Genomic DNA, 12401 nt, shown 5'->3' with positions numbered 1-12401 from the left:
TGATATTTATAAATATCATAAATCCATTCAGAAAAACTTATTTGAGAAAGAAATCATGATTCCTAATAAGATTCCACCTGATATGGAAATTTGTCTGACTTTATTTCAGGCACTTGCAAATATTTTTCAGTAAATTGTTTTTTTAAAGGTCTCTCTCCATTCTCTTGTCTTTTTTTTTTTTCTTCTTTTTGCAGGGGAAGATTTGCCCTAAGCTAACATCTGTTGCCAGTCTTCCACCTTTTTTCTCCCAGGCCCCCCCGCCCCACCATACACAGGGGCTTTTTCAAAGCCCCAGTACATAGCTGTGTATAGTTGTAGGTTCTTCTGGTTCTTCTATGTGAGCTGCCATCACAGCATGGCTACTGACAGGCAGGTGGTATTGTTCTGTGCCCAGGAACCAAACCCGGACCAACGAAGCAAAGCGGCCAAGTTTTAACCAGTAGGCCCTCAGGGTTGGCTCATTTTGTTTTTTTCCTAAATCAAATTTTTATAATTTATCCTTCTAGACAATCAAATTTCAAGCAAGAGAAACTGGTGTCTAGATAGCTTGTCATACACTTGGAATTGCCTTAAAATTTTCTTTTATCATAAGCTAAATCACTTGACAAGCCACGTTCTTTAAAGCTAAAAAATGGGAGGCGGGGGCAAATGGCAAATATTTTTAAATTGAAGTTCTAACCAAGGTATTATAATGCCCTTTGACCTTGCTCTCAAACAGTAGAGATTGAGGAAGCAGACCTAGAAAACATAATCTGGAAGCTTAATCTTAAAAGAATATAGTTGATCACAAATGGAATGAACGTGAGAAAAAAGAAGATCGTTCACCATCTCCTGTTACTAGTATCTAGTAGCAGGGGTGTGATTAGTAAGCAAAGCGTCTCTCAGAGCAATTTCTATTATACGCACTAAACTTTGGGCTACTAAACAGCGTACATTGGTTCAAACTTCTGAAGATGACCTTGCTTTAGCTATTGTGTAATAGTTTAGGAGTTAGCCCAGGATTCTCTTTTATTTAAAGCTAAGATGGCATTCCTCCTCCCACAAATTGCACAATCAGATACAAAAAATTGAAAACTTATGTTACAGTAACTCATTGTTAGTTTTTAATTATATTGTCTCTTTGATAATTCTAGACAAGTTATTTGAACCAGATGTGTCTGTTTGAAGACATTTAAAGTACTTCTGTGGTACCACAGCTATACACATAAAGAAATAAGCAGTATGAAAATTTGACTTTCCCACAATTTCATCATTCAATGTTCCCTCTGGGAAAAAGTCTTATTTCTGGTATTTTTATTCATTTTGTTTATAGATCTCTTACTATGTGTTATGTTGGCCACAGTGCTATACACAGTACAAAGATAAATGAGACAAATCTCTGCCCTCAGAGTTCAAAGTCTACTGGAGGAGAAAGACAAACTATAACATTATATTGATCTTGATACAATGCTGTGCTCTGATAGAAGCAATTATAGATAGAGGACCTGATCCAGAAAGCAGGATGGGTGTGAGGGGGACTCAGAGCTTTGCGACAGAGAATAAACATTGGAACCGCATCTTGAAGGCTGAACAAAAGCTAGCTCAGTGAGGATGTTTGGGGAATGATAAAAAGGGCAACTGTTTCGCAAAGAAGGATCATGCAAAAACTGTGCAGAATGAGAATGGCAGGCCATCTATCATATTGTATGAGTTGAGACCAGATAATAGGTACATATGGGTAAAACTGATTTGGCATAGAATTTTTTCATTGCTAAATATGAATAATCACGAAATGATGTAGACACATATGTCCCTATTGGCCAACAAAATTTTAAGTCTCGTATAACTGATTATACTGGTATAATCAGTATAAGTGGTTATAGTATTAGATCTTTAAAATTAATAAAATTTGAAGATGCTTTGGAAATTTTTTCCAATCTATCTTCTTTAAAAAAACCTGTGATAGAGTTTTTGTCCTTAAATCATGCCAAATATTCCTTTCATCTAGTTACATATTGTAACTACATCTCTTCGTAAATTAAGAGGAATGTGGGGATCCTACCCACTCTTGTAAATTGAGACACAAATATTGAAGACTGTAAATGTATGGAAGGAAGTACTTAGCACTATTATTTCTCTACAGTCATTAGGATTGTACCTCTTGGGAGCCAAGGAGACATCAGTTTCCTCTGCAGTCTTCCTGAGTGACCCAGACACAGCTCCATTTGGACTTGGCTAATAACAGAAGACTATATAAATCCCACAGACTCTTCCTATGTCCCAAACCACCTTATTTTAGGGTCACATATGTATGTTTGTATTTGAAAGAAAGCTGTTCTATTCCTAAACATTGTGGAGAAGATAAAACACTGCTTTCTTGAAATAGTAGGAAACAGTACAACCTACCAGCCATTTTTATTCATGATGACTTAGACACAAGTCCCTTCACATTCCTACTTTAATTTCAATTTACTTGTTAGTCAAATAAAAAAGTTAACATGCCGGAATAGATGAATAACAGAGGGGCACTGGAGTGAGAGGCATTTTATACTTTAAAATGATCAAGTTCTTCTGTTTAATCCTAGCCATCACTGCTGGAGTTTCGGATAGTGTTTCCTTTCTCTGTAAATTCCACCTCTATCATCACCAGCTCCAGACAGAACCAGGCTCTTAGTTACATTTTCTATCTGTAATTAACTGCATCTAACAGAAAAATGACAATGCCACTTTCGGGATTGGTAAATTTTGCCATTCTGGTTTTAAAAGTTTTTGTTTTAAACAATGTTATGAAAGAGATAGTCTAACATATTTATTAAAAGTCTAAAATATTTATTAAAATGTTCTTGAGATTTCTGAAGCCAATCGTCATGAAGACCTGTGTACATTCGAATGATCATAGCTGTGACCAGAAGGGTAATAGACAGCATATCAATGAAACTCAAAATATAAGATTAAATATCAGAAAGAATCATAGATCACCTACCTCGACATCCTTGGTTGTAAGGAAACTGAGACCAGAAAGGATATGTGACATTCCTAAAGGTCACAGTGGTTGAGTCAAAATGCTCGGTGATTCCATAACCTAACCTTTGAGCTAGTGTGCTCTGGTATACACATAATAGACTAGCACTCATTTACAAATATTGATGATTAGAAGTAATATTTAACACTGAATTTATTCATTTATCATTTCCTTTTCAATCCTTCATAAGGGTCCAGTGACATATACAGGCATTTTATGAAAGAAGAAATTAACACACACAGAAAATAAAAGTCATAAATTATATGAAGGCAGTCATACCAAGTGTTTCTCACTTCTTTTGGTACCAATACCACCTAAACCAACTCTATTCCAATCATTCTTTCAGTGTTTATAAGAGTTATATTGTATTATAGTATATCTCATTTTAGTGAATTAATTTCACATCTTTCCCCGGGAGGCTCAAAAGGTTCCAATATCTTTTTTTAACTACCTCACAGGACTCCGTATAGGAGAGTAGAAGTATTAAGTAGTCAAAATATTGTGAAAAAATATTGTGTATGTCTCATTGCCAAAAGCATTGTTTTCAGTATAAAGATTTTTGACATCAGAGCAAAAATGAATAGCTACTACAATCTTACCTCAAACTTAACTTGAGAGGGTTTCTTTTAGCAATAAGTAGAATGCATCTGGTTATTGCTAACTGATTTGATTGAATTCATTTCAAGGAATATACAAAATCCCATATGTGAGTGGGAGCAATGTCAGTATCATACACTCATCAGCAGGCTGTAATTTCCATAGAAAAGAAACTTCTGTTTCCACTGTAGGCAGTCAATTATCTTTTATGAGTCCTTGTGATACTAATAAACCCTATGACTCTACCCCTGAGATCTCACATAACAAGATTGAGTATAATCAATCCAAAACAAATAACTTTGATAACCAAGGAAACATAAAACAGTCTTTTCAAATAGAAAAAGAATACATGAAGTTATAATCTTACTTAGCAATTCAAAATGAAAGGTCAAATCATGTCCCTGGGCCAGGAACTAGGAATGACTATTGTTAGACAGTAATTTAATAAGTGAATGAATGGCCAACTGGTCTCACAGTCATGGTAACTGATTTCTCTGTGACGATACTGAAAACAGATTCGCCTGAGAAAGTAGAAGCTCTCACTTTATTCCTACAGCCTGGATTTCATATAAGAAAACATTGAGGCATAAACAAGAACTTGCTGCTAACATTTTCAATATTTTCTGTTAAAAACATGATACTTAGGATGTCTGTAGCAATGGTGAACACTTGATTAAATATTGTACACTCTGGTTATTTTTATCAAAGCAGTAAATAGACCTATACTAAACTACAAAGCATAAAATTTTCAAACAAGGATTCCAAGCTATGCTTTTGAGCTGATATTAGAAGCAAATTTGTACGACAACATATCTACCTATAAAATAAAGTCTTCCAATTAGATTTGTAAAATGTAAAAGATAAAAGGTAGATTTCGACATGTGGACAGGCCACATAGAAAAAGCAGTATACTTCCCACATTTTAATGGCATCTAAACATATGCTACATTAAAAATATATATATATCCTTAAATTAAATATGTAAAATATATATTAAATTAAATATACTTATCATATACACATATATCTCCTTACCAGTAATAAAGGTGAGAACTGATAAATGCCATAGCAGTGCATGAAATTCTGAGGCTGTGAGGTTAATAGAGGGATATTAAATATACAACTTAGAACAAATTTAGGATTTATTAGGATTCATGATAAGATTTACACTTTAGATTCAAAGATTCCCATCCGTTCCTCTTTGAAGTAAGTTTTAACTGAAAGCTTAGTAGGACTAAGATTTTTTTAACCTGATAAATGAGCTACTTCTTGGAGTGGTGGGGAGATACAAGGTTTAAAAAAGAAGAAGGAAAAATCAGAAACATTGAAAAATCTGAAGGGTCACAGGAATATTCCAGTCAAGAAGGAGAAATTTAAGATGCAGAAGCGAGAATAAAGCTGCAAGAAAACTGAGAGTAAAGAGCTTTCAAATAGAAGGACCCAAAACATCATGTTTATTTTACAGACAATGAAACTGAGGTTTAATAGGTTCTATAACTTCTCCATAGTAAGTTGGCTTCATGCCAGAAATGGACCTAGAACCCTCACCGCACAATCCTTCTTTGAATGTGCTTTCACTTTTACTGAGCAAAAATTTCTTTCTTTCTTGGTCCCTGGGACACTATGGTGCTATGAGACTACCTCTATGATGGGAAAACAACCAAGTACATCCTGAAGCATTCTTTTCTCCATCAGGGCCTGGTCTCACTGTAAAACTGAACTGATAAGGCTCCTGAAGGCAGAATTCCTTTGAAAGAGAACTTTTTCCCCTGACTGCTCCAACCTAAAAGGAGTAATCAAATTTAAAACTACAAAGATAATGCTTCTTTAAATAGGTTTACTCTATGAATAAATTATCAGATTTTTTAGTCAGTTTTTTCCTCCCTGAAGGAAAAGGTATGATAATCCCATGAAATGAAACCAACTAGAGTCATTAAAAAACACAGTTTTTTCATGTTCAAACAAACCTTGGGAGAAACTATATGGGCAAACCTCGGGAGAAAACATACGGGCTCTTTGGAATATAAGAGAAAGAAATCATGCTAAGAAATGGGGACAAAGCATGTGACCAACGATAGCATATGTATTCAAAGTTTTTGTCAAACATGAATTTTGAAATCAGGTAAATGTTAGACACACTTCCTATTTTCATAGAACTTAGGAGGAAGCTAAGCAATCCATCAAGCAATCAGAATAAAGGATGCTATATGGAGACATATAGAAGAACACCAACAGGGTAGTCACTATACTTCACTGCACATCAGAATCACTGAGAGTTTGTTAAGAAAACACAGACAGATGGCCCCCAACCCAGTTTTTTATTTAGCAGGTCTTGGATGAGGCCACTAAATTTTTATTTCTAACAATTCCCCAAAGGATTCTGATGCAGCTCATCTACACCTGGAGAACCAACTTCTAGGGAAGCAAGAAAATTCTCTTAGAAGTTTAAGCTTATTTAAGTTATGCAATATGGGAAAGATGAGTAGAAAGCATGACTAAACACATATTTTAAGCTATTAATATCTAATAGAAACAAAGTAGCTCAAAAACAGTCAATGAGTAAAACTTCTGTTCCTGGCCATGAGGGATTTCTACTTCTGCCCATGATAAAGTAACTAGTATCCAACTGAGGTTTTTAAGGTCAGCAACTGTAAAATGGGACAAAATATATGAAGAATCTATTTTCAGATGATGGACAACAGGCAGCATAGGACTGTGCTCCCTCAGAGAGAAAAATCCCTCAGAGAGAAAAATACATGAGATAAGCTCAACAATGACCTTGGCTTTTTGACTGACGGCACTTACCTGACAGAGGTACAGGGAAGGAAGACCTCAAGAAGGCCCCATGGGTCTCAATAAGCTGATAAGGCAGATATCAGACTTTGATGTTGCCACAGTGGCTGGAATTTGTAAGGTAGGCTACCAGAGAGAAGGGACCTAAGAAAGAAAGAAGGGCAGACAGATAGACAGAAAGACAAGAAAGAAAGAAAGAGAGGCTTCATATAGCTCCTCTTAATTTTATCCAAATACTAATATGCACATGCATAGGAAAAAGATAAGTGAGGTGTTCCAGAGAAGAGGTGCTAGGGATCTATGAGCTGAATGGAGATTCTAGAGCTATACAGAGACATAGAAATTCTGACCAGCCGGAACGGAGAGACCTTGCTGAATATATAGGGCTAAAGTAGTAGCTACTCTGAAGCACTCTTGAAAAGCTTAAAAATAAACTTTAAAAAGATCATGTTGCTCTACTAGTAAATTAATTGCCTGCCAGAATAATATGAAGGGTGATCAAATCCAGATACAACGACATAGCATCCAGAATGGGCAATATATAATCAAAAATTACTAGACAGGCGAATGAGCAAGAAAATGTGACCAATAACCAGGGAGAATAAAGTCACATATAACAAATGAAACAAGGTATTGAAAACAGCAGACAGTGACTTTAAAACATTTATTATTTCTAGGACATAAAGAAAAAATTTAGTCCATTCTGAACAAAAATGAACTTTCAGCAGAAAAAGAATGAAAACTATTTTTAAAAGAGGAAAAAGAAAAGAACCAGAAGAAATTCTAAAACTGAAATTGAAAACATTTGAAAAGAAATAGTCACTCAAAACTTAGCATAAAAACAGACTGTAGGAAACCAAAGAAAAGGTTAGTGATTTTGAGGAGAGACAAATAGAAATCTGAAAAACCGATTAAAAAGGGATTAAAAAATAGAGCCTCGGTGACCTGAGAGACAATGGCAACTAGTCTAGCATACATGTAATTCAAATCCCAGAACAGGAGAGTGTTGGGGAGGAAAACGTATTTGAAAACATAAAGGCTGCAAATTTCCCAAATTTGATGAAGAACAGTAACACAGAGATCCAAGAATCTCAATCAGCTCCAAAGAGGATAAATACAAACAAAACCCTAGCAAGGTACATAATTGACAAACTGCTTAGAGTAAAGAATAAAGAGAAAATATTGAAAACAACCAGAGAGAAATATTACATGCAGGAAAACAATAATGAATTACAGAAGACTTCTCATAAGAAACAATGAAGTCTAGATGACAATGCGCTTTTGAAAGTGCTGAGAGAGTGGGAAAAGGTGGGGGGAGGCAATCCCATATTGTACACCCAGTGAAAATATTTCACCCTCTGAAGAAAGTAGTATTTATATAGAAAGAATGGAAAGAATTCATTAACAGCAGAACAATAAATTCTGAAAGAACTTCTGGATATATGGTATTAACATTGAATACAAACTTGAATCTACAGGAAAAATAAAGAGTACCAAAGGTGGCAAATATGTATGTAAATATAAAAGATTATAGCTTTCCTATAATTTTTTATAAAGACAAACAAATGTTTAAAACAAAGAAGTTTCTATTGTGGGGTTGATAACGTATGTCTATAAAACATGATAACAGTAGTAAAATGGAGGTGGCAAATGGTATTAAAGCTAACCGTACTAATAATTATGTTATATGTAATAGTCTAAACTCTCCAACTGAAAAAGGAAAGGTTGTCAGACTGAATAAAAAAGCTGGACTCTGCTCCATGCTGTCTACAAGACACACGCTTTAAATATAAGGACACTGACAGGTTGAAAGTCATAGATGGAAACAATGCACTGTGAAAAGAGTCAACATAAGAAGTCTGGAGTAGCTATATTAGTAGCAGATGAAGTAGACTTACTTCAAGACAAAGAATACTACCGAAAATAATGCTTTTTCATAATGATAAAAGGGCCAATTGAATAGAAATCATAATAAATGAGAAACCCACGTGTACCTAATAACACAGCTTCAAAATACGTGAAGCAATACATTGACAGAATTAAAGAAAGAGAAATCCACAGAAATTGTTTAATATCAACACCTCCCTCTCAGCAATTTACAGAAAATTCATACAAGACCAAGCAGTAAAGAAAGAAAAGATTTAAACACCATAACCAACTTGACCTAATTCATATTTATGATCACTATACAGAACTGAATTATACATACACTCTTTAAGTGCATATGAAATATTTACCAAGATGGACCATATGTTGTACCATAGAATAAACTTAAATAAATTTTAAAGATTGAAATCTCATGGAGTACATTCTCTAAACACAACAGAATTAAATTAGAACTCAATAAAAAGAAGATCTTTCAATATCCTTTGGGTTTAATTTATTCATCTAGGAAGTAGAAGGAAGGAAATAGAAAGCTGAAATCAATAATATAAAAAAGGCAGACAATATAAAAATTGAAGCCAAATTGTTTCTCTGGAAAGATCAATAAAATCAGGAAGCCCCTAGGAGGGGTTATCAAGGTGCAGGGGAGGGGAGGAAGAAGCAAGGGGGGGCGGGGAAGGAGGAGGAGGAAGAGGAGAAACAGCAGCAGGAGCAGGAGGAAGGAAGGGAGGGAGAAAGCAAAATTTATTAAAACCATAAATGAGAGAAAAATAACTGCAGAGGCTACAGCCATTAAAAGATAATAAGGGGGGCCGGCCCCATGGCCAAGTGGTCAAGTTCACGTACTCAGCTTCCACGGCCCAGGGTTTCACTAGTTCCAATCCTGAGCATGGATGTGGCACCACTCATCAGGTCATGTTGAGGTGCCATCCCATATAGCACATCAGAGGCTCTCACAACTAGAACATACAACTATGTACAGGAGGGCTTTGGGGAGAAGAAGAAGAAAACAGAAGATTGGCAACAGATGTTAGAGCAGGTGCCACTCTTTAAAAAACAAATTTTTTTCAAAGGAAAAAAAGGATAATAAAGGCATATTATGGATAACTTTATGCCAGTAAATCCAACTTAGATGAAATAGCTGAATTCTTTGAAAGACAAAGCTTATCAAAATTGATGGGCCAGCCCTGGTTGCCTAATGGTTAAGTTTGGCATGCTCGCTTTGGTGGCCTGGATTCTGTTCCTGGGTTCAGACCTACACCACCCATCTGTCAGTGACCATGCCATGGCAGTGGCTCACATACAAAAAGAGGAAGATTGAGAATGGATGTTAGTTCAGGGTGAATCTTCCTCAGCAAAAAAAAAGAAAAAAAGACATCAAAATTGAGAAAATATGAAATAGAAAACCTGAATAGACTTATTTCTATTAAGGTAACTGTAATAAAAGAAAGATTCCACAAAGAAAACCACACCTAGATGATTTCCCCAGTAAATTGTATCAAATATTTAAGAAATAAATAATACAATTTTGCATATTGTCCTTCAGTAGAAGGGATGAGGATAGAATACTCCCCAGATTGTTTAGAGGCCGGCATAATTTTGAAATCAAAACTAGACAAAAATATTACAAAGAAGAGAAAACTGCAGACCAATATGCGTCATAAACATAGATGCAAAAATCCTTAACAAATTTAAGGTATTGAATTTGGCAATATATGAAAAGAATAAAACTCAATGGCCAAATGGTGTTTATCCCAGGCATGCAAAGTTGGCTTAGCATTTGAAAACCAACTAAGTCAGCACAACAACAGGTTAAAGGAAAAAAGCCGTGTAATCATTTCATGGATACAAAAAGTATTTGGCAAAATTATGCACTAGTCATGATAAAAGTTCATAGCATATTAGGAATAGAACGGAATTTACTCAATCTGATAAGGGCATCTATTTAAAAACCTACAGCTTTCTTGGTGGTGCAACATTGAACACCTTTTCTCTTAAGATCCTATGCAAGAGGTCTTATACAGTGCAATAAGGCAGGAAAAATATAAATTCCATAAAAATTAGAAAAGTTGTTTCTATTTACACAAAACATGATTATTTATGTAAAAATATCTGAGGTAATTTATGAAACAACTATTTAGTGAATTTCGCAAGTTCTCATTATGCAAAATCAATTTATTTCTATATACTTACACCATACAATTAAAAAATAAAATTTAAAAATTCTATTCACAATAACATCAAAACAACATAAATTCAACAAAATATCTGAAGGCCTATATAATGAAAACTTCAAAGAAATGCACAGAGAAATTAAAGACCTAGGTAAATGAAAGCTATATTAAATGCATGGATTGAAACATTCAATATTGTTAAGTTGCTAATTCTCCCCAAAATAACCTATAGATTAGAATACAGACTAATTATCATCCCAGCAGGATTTCACTAAAATTAACAAGTTGTTTCTAAAATTTAAATGGAAATGGACAGAGCCTACATTACTCAAAATCATCTTGACACTGTCATTTCAAGATTTACTAGTAAGCTACAGTAATTAAGATATTGTGGTGTTGGCATAAGGATTGCCAGGTAGATTGACTGAACAAAAGAGAAGATCCAGAAATAAACATACTTAAACAGTCAATTGATTTGAAAGGGATACAAATATTCAATAAGGAAATAAAGATTTTTTCAATGAAACATGCTGAAACAACTTGCTACCCATATGGAAAAAAATCAACTTCAACATGTGTCTTATACCATACAGAAAAATGATCACAAAATGGACACAATGAAAATGCTAAACTAATAGACCAAAATGTAGAATCTAAATCTAAAACATTTAGGAGAAAATATATCTTTGCAACTTGAGGTAAGGCAAATATTTCTTAGGCGGAATGCAGAAAGCAATAACTACAAAGAAAAGAAAAGATTTCTGTTCATTAAGACAGCATTAGAAAATAAATCGTCAAGCTACCAACTAAGAGAATATGTTGCAATACGTATCTGACAAAAGAGGTGTATCCAGAATATATAAAGAATGCCTATGGGGCCAGCCCAGTGGCCTAATGGTTAAATTTGTGTGCTCTGCTTCAGTGGCCCAGGGTTAGTGGGTTTGGATCCTGGGCATGGACCTGTATACTGTTCATCAAGCCATGCCATGGCAGCATCCCACATACAAAATAGAGGAAGATTGGCATCGATGTTAGCTCAGGGACAATCTTCCTCACCAACAAAGAAGAATGCCTACAACTCAGTGAAAAAAAGACAATCTTATTTTAAAATGGGGGAAATTTTGGATACTTGACTAAGAAAGTTACATGAATGACAGTAAACACAAGAAAAAAGCTCAGCACATTAACTACGGAAGTGCAAATTAAACCACGATAAGATCTGCTACATATCCACTACAATGGACAAGATTTAAAACTCACAACACTAAAAATCAAAAAGAATGTGGAATAAATAGAATATTCATATATTATCGGTGGGAATATAAAGTTGTTCAATTACTTTAGGAAAAGGCTTGGCAATTTCTTACATTTCCTGTCATCTAACCTATAATCTAGCAATTCTCCAACAAAAATGAAAATTTATATCCAAAAAGGAAATTGTACACAAATGCTTATAGCAGTTTGACTTATAATAGCTAAATATTAGGAACAACTCAAATGCTCATCGACAGGAGAACAGATGAACAAATTGTGGTATATTCATATAATGGAATATCACTCAGCAATAAAAAGGAGTAAACTACTTATACATGCAACAATGTGGGTAAATCTCAGACATTATGCTTGGTGAAAGAACTGGGACACCAAAGAGAATCTACTATGTGATCCACTTTATAAGAAGGTTTAGACCAGACAAAACTAAACTATGGTGAGAAAAAAATCAGAACAGTGCTTGCCAAGGGTTGGAGTTATGGGAAAGGTCCTCAGGGAATGTTGCAGAAATGGAAATATTCACTGTCTCGACTGGTGTGTTGGTTGTACAGGTGAATGCGTTTCCCAAAACTCAAATTGTACACTTAATATCTGAACGTTTCACTCTATGTAAATTTCACCTTGATAACAACAATAGTTAAAAACCCTAAAGCCACAAATATGATCAGTGTGGGATGATA

Source organism: Equus caballus, chromosome 6 (genome assembly GCF_041296265.1).
Source record: "Equus caballus isolate H_3958 breed thoroughbred chromosome 6, TB-T2T, whole genome shotgun sequence".
In the NCBI taxonomy this organism is placed as follows: Eukaryota; Metazoa; Chordata; class Mammalia; order Perissodactyla; family Equidae; genus Equus; species Equus caballus.
Note: the sequence above shows the minus strand (reverse complement) of the source record.